Source organism: Balaenoptera borealis (genome assembly GCF_965194805.1).
Source record: "Balaenoptera borealis genome assembly, chromosome: 13".
Classification (NCBI taxonomy): domain Eukaryota; kingdom Metazoa; phylum Chordata; class Mammalia; order Artiodactyla; family Balaenopteridae; genus Balaenoptera; species Balaenoptera borealis.
In genome coordinates this window covers 105,505,156-105,513,473 of record NC_138870.1, presented here as the reverse complement: position 1 = coordinate 105,513,473, position 8,318 = coordinate 105,505,156, and the positions used below count along the sequence as shown (strand labels likewise).

Genomic DNA, 8,318 nt, shown 5'->3' with positions numbered 1-8,318 from the left:
AGCCTCTGACCCTGCGGGAAAGACCCCGGGGTTGGACCAGCAAGGCCAGGGCGAAGACAGGGCGGTGTCTGGACACTCTGAAAGGTCACCTCAGCAGTTAAGGGGGTGCAGCCCTGGAAGGGTGTGTCCACATGTCCTTAAGGTGCGGGGACTCAGGGGTCTCTAACCTCTCAGGACTCCTGTGAAGTCACCAGCTGGCTCCACAGCCCAGCCCCCAGCAATGACAACATTCACCCAAGGTCAGGTCCGGCAGCAAGGGGGCAACCTGCAGTGAGGACGAGCCCCCCCCGGCCGGTCCCCCCACCAGATGCACGAGGGACACGGAGGTGAGTCTGGGAGGGACACAGGACCCGGAAGAGGACAGCAGGGAGAGCCACACCCTTCTCTGAAAGACGCTGCCAGGAGCGTCATTTCTGGGAATTTATCAAGAGGTCTTGAAAAATGGAAGAACAAAGAATGTAGGCGAGGTTAAGTCAAGCACTTCTGTGCTTGTCAGGATATTACTGAGACGGTAGCTGCTAATTAATAATGCATCTCTACATGACACCATTTACTTTATTGTCCTTAACGTAGGGATTCCAGCGCTGAAGCCAACGTGCCATCTTCAATTATTTATTAATAAAGCCAGTCAAGAAATGAGACGATGCAAGCAGCATTTACCATCCAGAAATGGAGGAAAAGGGTGTTACCCTCCATCACCTCCTTTCTAGGCAGAAAAATAAAACAGGTCCTCCAGGGGTGTTGTTTGGACTCTTCCTCAAAGGGTCTCAAGAAACAAATGCCCTGGTTTTTTCTGTATCGATTGATGTTTTCCTGGGCACTTTGTGCATCTCCTGTGGTCCTCTTTACAATGCAATGAAGGGATTGTGTTAGAACACCCCCAGGGCTGAGAGCGTGGACGCAAACTCCCCCCTCCCTTCTTCTTCCCTTCCGCTGAGTGTCTGTCTCTGTGTGTGTCTCTCTCTGTCTCTGTGTGTGTCTCTGTCTGTCTTTGTCTCTCTGTCTCTGTCTGTTTCTGCCTCTGCTGTGTATGTCTCTGTCTCTTTCTGTCTGTCTGTGTCTCTCTTTGTCTCTCTGTGTGTCTCTCTGTCTCTCTGTCTCTGTCTCTCACACACACCCCTACAACCGATGATCCGCAGTCTTCGGGGGAGAATCCCAGAATCCCAAGCTGGAGACTGTAACCTGCCCTGGAATCTCCCCTCACAAATTCTTTGTCCAGGTTTTTCTGCCCCAGCTTGGGAGCCAGAGAGGACAGTCTCTAAGGCAGAAGCAGCTCCTGTTACAATTACGTGGCCGGGATCGCCAGGAACAACCTATAACAACACACATTGAAGCACAAAAAGTGTCATCCATACATTGAGCTGTAATCTTTCTCTTGCTTCTTGACACAGATTTCAGCTCAGCGCCTGGAGGACACACACATACACCCAAGAAAAGTGTTTTTTCTACTTGATAATTCTTTAAATATTTGAAGGGCTTTTCCCTGCGTCCTCTTAATCTTTTCTGAGCGGGGCAAACCCAGTCCCATCAATAGACTCCTCAGGAGCCACGGGTCTTGTGCCCTCTGATACGCACTCGGTCCTTCAGCAAACACCCCGAGGCCACCGTGAGCTGAGCAAACAGCCGGGAGTCCCTCCCTTCCAGGGAGTCTCTGCCCAGTGCTCCCACCTGAGCCGCCGCAGCAGCTGGACAGACCCAGGTCTCCAAATACTGCGTCAGGGGCCCAGTAGACAGTGTCACCCCCACCCTAATTTTTAACTTTTATTATATATTATCATACAGCTCAAATTTGTCTGAGTCTTTCTACTTCATGGCCTGTCCCCTGGGCATCTTTCATATTTTCACTGTAAACTTCTTGGCTTTTTTAAAAAAATTAATTAATTAATTTATTTATGGCTGTGTTGTGTCTTCACTTCTGTGTGAGGGCTTTATCTAGCTGTGGCAAGCGGGGGCCACTCTTCATCGCGGTGTGCGGGCCTCTCACTATCGCGGCCTCTCTTGTTGCGGAGCACAGGCTCCAGACGCGCAGGCTCAGCAATTGTGGCTCACGGGCCTAGTTGCTCCGCGGCATGTGGGATCTTCCCAGACCAGGGCTCGAACCCGTGTCCCCTGCACTGGCAGGCAGATTCTCAACCACCGCGCCACCAGGGGAAGCCCCCTTTCTTGGTACTTTTAAAGGTTCGTTCATTGACCTGAATGACTTAATGCATAAAGATGCTTTCTTCAAGTTTTGTCATGTTTTTTTTCCAGTTTAGAATCAGGGAAGCATGACCAGAGCCAGAAGAGACCATAGACATGAAATTAATTAATTAATTAATTAATTAATTCTGTGCAATACTTTTATCCTTGCTGTAGACATCCTCCTTCCTTTTTTTTTTTTTTTTTTTTAACAGGATAGCATAATTTTAATGACTGATTACATTCCCTGACTCCTAATTCTTTATATTCAAGGTGGGCACCCTGCACAGCCTTGTGACACATTCATTAATTTATTCTTTTATTCAACAAATTATTTTAACTTTTTATTATAAAGGATTTCAAAGAGAAGAGAGATTAGTATTATAAACACCAATGTATACACCACCCCAGTTTTAAAAAAACATTGTGCCAATATTTCTTCAAATATTTTCTCAAATATTTTAAAGCATATTCTAGACACCATAGCATCTTAACCATAAATGCTTCAGTATACGTGTTTACTTAAAGGATGCACACACATATAAAATCTGTATCTTTACCTGTATCCATGTATCTTTACCTGTATCCATTTGTCTATCCATCTGTCCATAAATCTCTTACAAAAGCCACAATGCCACGATCACATCTAAGGAAGGTCACAGAAATAAATCCTTTGATGTTTTGTAATGTCCAATCCATATTAAAAATTTCCCTATTGTCTTCAAGGTGTCTTTTCATAGTTGGTTTATTCTCTGAGTTTGTGACTAGGTATTTTCAGGTTTTTATTTCATACGACTGTTCATCTTCCTTTATAAATCATCGATTTGTTGGAGAAACTGGTGTCTTTTGATTTGTCTGTCTTTCCCTGTATTTCATGTAAATTGCTAGATGGATCTTGGGCTGGATCTGATTCTAGTTCAATTTTCTCTCAGGAATTGTTCCCAAGTGGAGCCAGTTTTTGCTACTGCATTGCGTTGGGGGGTAATTCCATCTTAATGGGGCTGAGGCTGGCGGGGTCCTCCTGATGCCCCTGACCCCCAATCACCCTTCACTAGATGAACGTAAGGAGCTGCCACTTATGACTATTGAGTAGATCGTAAGATCTATTCAGCAAACATCCCGAGGCCATCCTAATAGAACTTACATCACTAAGAGTTTACAAATGGTGATTTTCTAATTCTAACTTCACTTTTGAGTGATGGCTGGGATTTTTCTCTAAAGAAGAATTTTCTCTCATCAGTTGAAATACGGGAAGATAAACATTTGACCTTCTTCTCTTTAGTTTCAAGGTGAAGATCTGGCTCTAGCAGTGTCCCCCTTTTGACCAGTAAGGATGCACTTTTAAAGGTTCGTTCATTGACCTGAATGACTTAATTGTCATGACTCATTGTGAACATATGAGTTTTATATGTTTGATAAGTTTCAATCAATTGCAGTTTTCTTTCTTTCTGATAAGAATGTCTTTCTGATATTCTTGTTGTTCCATATCGGGCCAGTACGAACCTTTCCCAACAATTATCTTTAAGTGAGAGTTTAAAGTTTTTACCAAATTTAGAAAGAAAATCTTATTTCTTCAAATATTTTCCTTTATCCCATTTTTTGGAAGTCCAATTTTGGGTGTTTTAGACAGATGGATATTGTACCACAGGTAACTGAGACTCTGTTAAATTTTTTCAGTATTTCTCTTTTCTTTGTGTTTTCCTTAGTAAAATTGCTACTGCTCTATTTTCAAGTTCAATTTTATTTTCTTCTGCTATGTTTAATTTGCTCAAAATTCCATGCAGTGTATTAGTCAGTGTGGTTATTTTGTGTGTGTGTGTGTGTGTGTGTGTGTGTGTGTGTTTTTAGCAGTAGTCTCATTTGGTTTTTTCTTTATAGTTTCTATTTCTCTGTTCGTTATGACCATGTGTTTTATTAAATCCTTGAGCACATTTATAATAGCTGTTTTGAAGTCCTTGTTTGCAAATTACAACATCTCTGTCATTTCTGGGCATTTTTCTATTGACAGATTCTTCTTGGAGTTACGGTGGTGTTTTCCTGCATGTTTACTAATTTCAGATTGGATGCCTGGAATTGTGATAGTTTTGTTGATGAGTATGAGTTTTATTGTCTTTCCACAATTATTTGAGACTTTTACTTTGTGTAAGATACTGTTCTAGTAACGGGGGACATAATCGTGAGTAAAGAAGGTCACATCTCCTGTGGGCACGATGCTTATCATGTTGCGAGGTGGGGAGAGGGAAGACAGACAAAAGTAGGCAAATGAAGCAATAATGTAAGTTATAGACAACTTTTCCCTTACAAAGCAAACAATGCATTTCATCTCCCGGGCTCCATGGAGCAGGGTGGGGGCGGGGAATGAACACTACAAAGGCTCCGAGAAAAATCTCAGTTCCATGAGTCACATGCCTTGCGGACCAACTGCTTCCCGCAATGAGCAAAAGCTTAGTATTAATGGAAAAAATGGGAGGAAGTATGTACCACTGGGAGGTTCCCACCCGAACACATCTTATTTTCTTATTGATCAATTTGAAAGAAGGCGGCCATAATTTCAAATTACAGTCTATCTTAGAAAACTGCTGGAGACAGAAGGACAGCCCCCACCAGCTGCTGAGCCGTTTGGCTCACAGAACAGGGCGGGCACGGCGGGCAGGGCCACCTGCAGAGCCCAGAGTCCCCGGCGCTGACTCTCCCCGCCCCAGGCAGTGAGGAGCAGGGCCAGAAGCATTGCCTCAGCGGGCATCCTCACGGCCCCAACCCCAGAGCGCAGAGGAGGCGCCGTCCTGCTCTGCAGCGATGTCCGTCCCCGGAGCATCTCTGCAGGCCCGGCTCTGGTCACAGGACGGCCCCTCTTGTGTCCACGCTGGGCATTGTGCCCCCTGCCCGTGCTGGAGCCCATCACAGACCCCCAGTCCAGGTCACAGCGCTCACCGTACAGGCACTCGCGTCACCCAGCATTTGTGATCAGATGATGAAAACAGGAGGTGCCAGCACCTGCCCACTGTGGGCGAACCTGCACTCAGAAGACGCCAGTTGTCAACACTTCAGTGTTCTAAGACAGAAAACAAAATTGGGTGAACTAAGAATTCAGCTCAAGAAGATAGAAATCGAATAATAGAGCAGAAGTAAAGATATTAGGACGCCCTGGTAAATCAAAGTGAAAGCGGAAAATAATAGAAGAGATGCATTAAGTCGGTTTTGTAAATAAATTAAATAACCATTTCTTCTAAAAGACTAATAAAATAGATAAATGTCTAGCAAATCTAATCAAGAAAAAATAAGAGTGAGACCATATACATTTAACGGATTTTAAAAGAGATTAGAACTGCATACACTGGGTATTCAATCAGGGTCTGTAGGACTAATGAAAAGATATTTTAGCATAGGGTTCCGTGCACATCTGTACAGTAAATACTTTGAGATCTGGATGAAATGGTTGATAGTTTAGGAAAACACAAATCACCAATACTGGCTTAAAAAGAAATGACTACACCACTTTGGTAAGTTAGCTTGGCATATAGTAAGCTCACAAAAATCAATAGTCTTTCCTATGCTAGAAATAAAATACCTAGAAACGGAAATGAGGGAAATATTTTGTTTACAACATTGGCAAAAACTATAAAAGGCATAGGAATTATCTTGAAAATGAAGGTACAAGGCGTAAATGGAAGGAAAGAAAGTCTTTTTAAGGGACATAAAACAAGATGTGAAGTAACGTAAAGACAGCCTGTCCTTATGGGACAGGATTGGAGTTTTAGGTGTTATGTTGAACACCTAAAACTCCAATTTTCCAATCATAATGTAAAAGTTTAATGCAATTCCAGTCAGACTACCAGGCACCTTGTTTAACGATCTTGCAGTTTATATGGAGTAATCACGTCCCACGAGTAGTCAAGAAAACAAAAAGAATAATAATCGTAATATGCCTGATGCAGAAGGATAACTTATTTCCAAGGCTCTTTAATCAAATCAATACGGTACTGGCCCAGGGATGGAAAAGCATATCAGAGGACAATCGGGAATTGAGAAAGAACCTAGTCTATGGGATTTGATTTGGAGAAAAGAATGGGTTGTACAGTAAGTGCTGCCGGCTTAGTGGTGCCCCGTCTGGATGAAAAGGAGGTTCACGTCACACCAGGCGTAAACATCATTCCCGATGGATCAGAGGATTACATGTGAGGTAATGATAACAGCAGTGATGGTGATGATAAAAACACCCAGAAGTAAACCTTGCAGTTTTCATGGAGAATCTACAAATGAGAGAATGATTCTTAATCAGGAATCTAAAATCCATTAAAGAAAGATTTGTTTTTTTTGCCCAAATAGCCGTGAACATCTTTTGATGGCAAAACAATGCTTTAAATAAAGCCAATATGAAAATAATATACAGCTAAAGTATTTTCAATGCAAATGACAGATGTAAGATGATTATTTGTAACAACTGAGAAGCACCTAATATTACTAGAAAGCTGCCGAGGGAGAAACCAACAAAGTAGTGCCTGTCTGAGAAAGATGTCCAAACACATGATTATCTGGAGAAACACAAATAACAGAAACAATTTGATTTCTACCCCCTAACCCTCAGACTAAGGAAGGGAAAATAACATCTCTTGATGGCAGTGAAAATGGTGCTCTTTTATATTATTCATGTAAATTTAAGGGGTTAGAGTGTTTTAGAAGGCAGTCTGGAAAATTCTACTATACACTTCCATCCTGATCCTCTGAGATGCCACCAATCCGTTCTCTCTGAGTGTATTTCGGTGGGGAGGGGGTTTGCCAAAATGAGTGCATTTAGATGTTGCAGTCACGTACTGGGGAATCTATCACATAGAAATAAAAAATGCAATGGAAAATTATTTATGCTGAATGTGGATGTTTCGTGAAGTGCATGTGTGTGCACGTGCATGTCTGTGTACGTGTTCGTGTGCGTGTATGTGTGTGTGACAGCGGCCGTGGTGCCCGCAGCTGCCCAGGACACAGCTGCATGGATGCCATCCGTGGAGAACGGGTGACGACAGCCACCGTCCAGTCATGTCGCGTCCCTGGGGCCTCAGAGACGTTCAAGGGGAGCCTTGACCTTCAGGCTCAGGGCTCCCTTGGTCATGCCCCTCTCTCCTTTTGTTTCCGTGGGGGGTAGGACTCGGAGGACCAGGCATAGATCCCCGCCTCCTGCTGCTTCCTCACACACGTGCTGCGGCCTCCCCGGCCCGGATCCAACGTGCGGCCCGGGAGCCCTTCCCACCAGGGCCAGGCGCAGCGTGGACGCCTTCCAGGCCTCTCCTTCCGGGGCCCTTGGCCTGCGGGATGCCCCCCTTCTCACAGCACTTTCCATATTAACGCATCACCACACACCTTTTTTCACTGGGTCTGTAGTTCCTGTCTTTCTCCAGCCCTTAGTTTTAAAAAACGTCTTTGGCAGAATTTCCCTCCTACGTCTTCTTCTCTTTGAATCTCACTGGAAGACAGAACAACACCCAGGAGGGCCTGGAGGGGCCTCTGGTGGGTCAATGCTGTCTGCTAAGTTGAAACATTTTCACAACAAAATCTAGATATCTGGCTTCTCCTGAATAAGTGGAAAGATTTGGCGATGTTCAGCCCATATCCCCACGCGGACGCACCGGCTGAAGCTGAGTGTTCGCTGTTCCCTGAGATGAGGGACCTTCCACGTGGCCGAGACCCCGTCCCCTCCTGCTGCCAGCACTGGGCTGCCCTCGGTCACCTCCCCTCCGTCCTGCCCCCCCCAGGCAAGGAGTCTGCCATATTCTTACTAGCTTCTGCCCATGTGGGGCACGGGGGGGCAGGTACTACAAGGCAGGAGGCGAGGGGAAGGGCCTTTCTTCAAGTCCGTTGTTTCTACCAGCAGCACCCCAGAAACAGCAGTCACGACAACATTCAGCTTCATTCAGGCCCCCCTGCCCAACCGGACCCCGGCCAGGCCTGAGCCCAGCTCCACGCACGCCCCAGTCCCCGCATGAATACCCCCTGTTGAAGCATCCGGTCTGGAGTCTGCTTCTCTGGCTGCATCTTGACTGGACGTGTTTCCTGCATCATATGGATTTCAAAATCCAAATCATAGACTTGTCCTCCTGGTCATCGCCTCTTTTTTAAAATTTATTTATTTTTATAAATTTATTTATTTT

The 8,318-nt window shown here is 44.8% G+C and overlaps 1 long non-coding RNA gene across 1 annotated transcript; it reads right to left on the bottom strand.

The window, feature by feature from the left end:
• Positions 1-1,873: 1,873 nt before the first annotated feature.
• Positions 1,874-8,118, bottom strand: LOC309609355. The gene is made up of 2 exons (XR_014233383.1): positions 7,531-8,118; positions 1,874-6,428 (listed from the first exon to the last, which is right to left on the bottom strand). It is a non-coding gene; the product is annotated as an uncharacterized lncRNA (long non-coding RNA).
• Between the last annotated feature and the right edge of the window lie 200 nt (positions 8,119-8,318).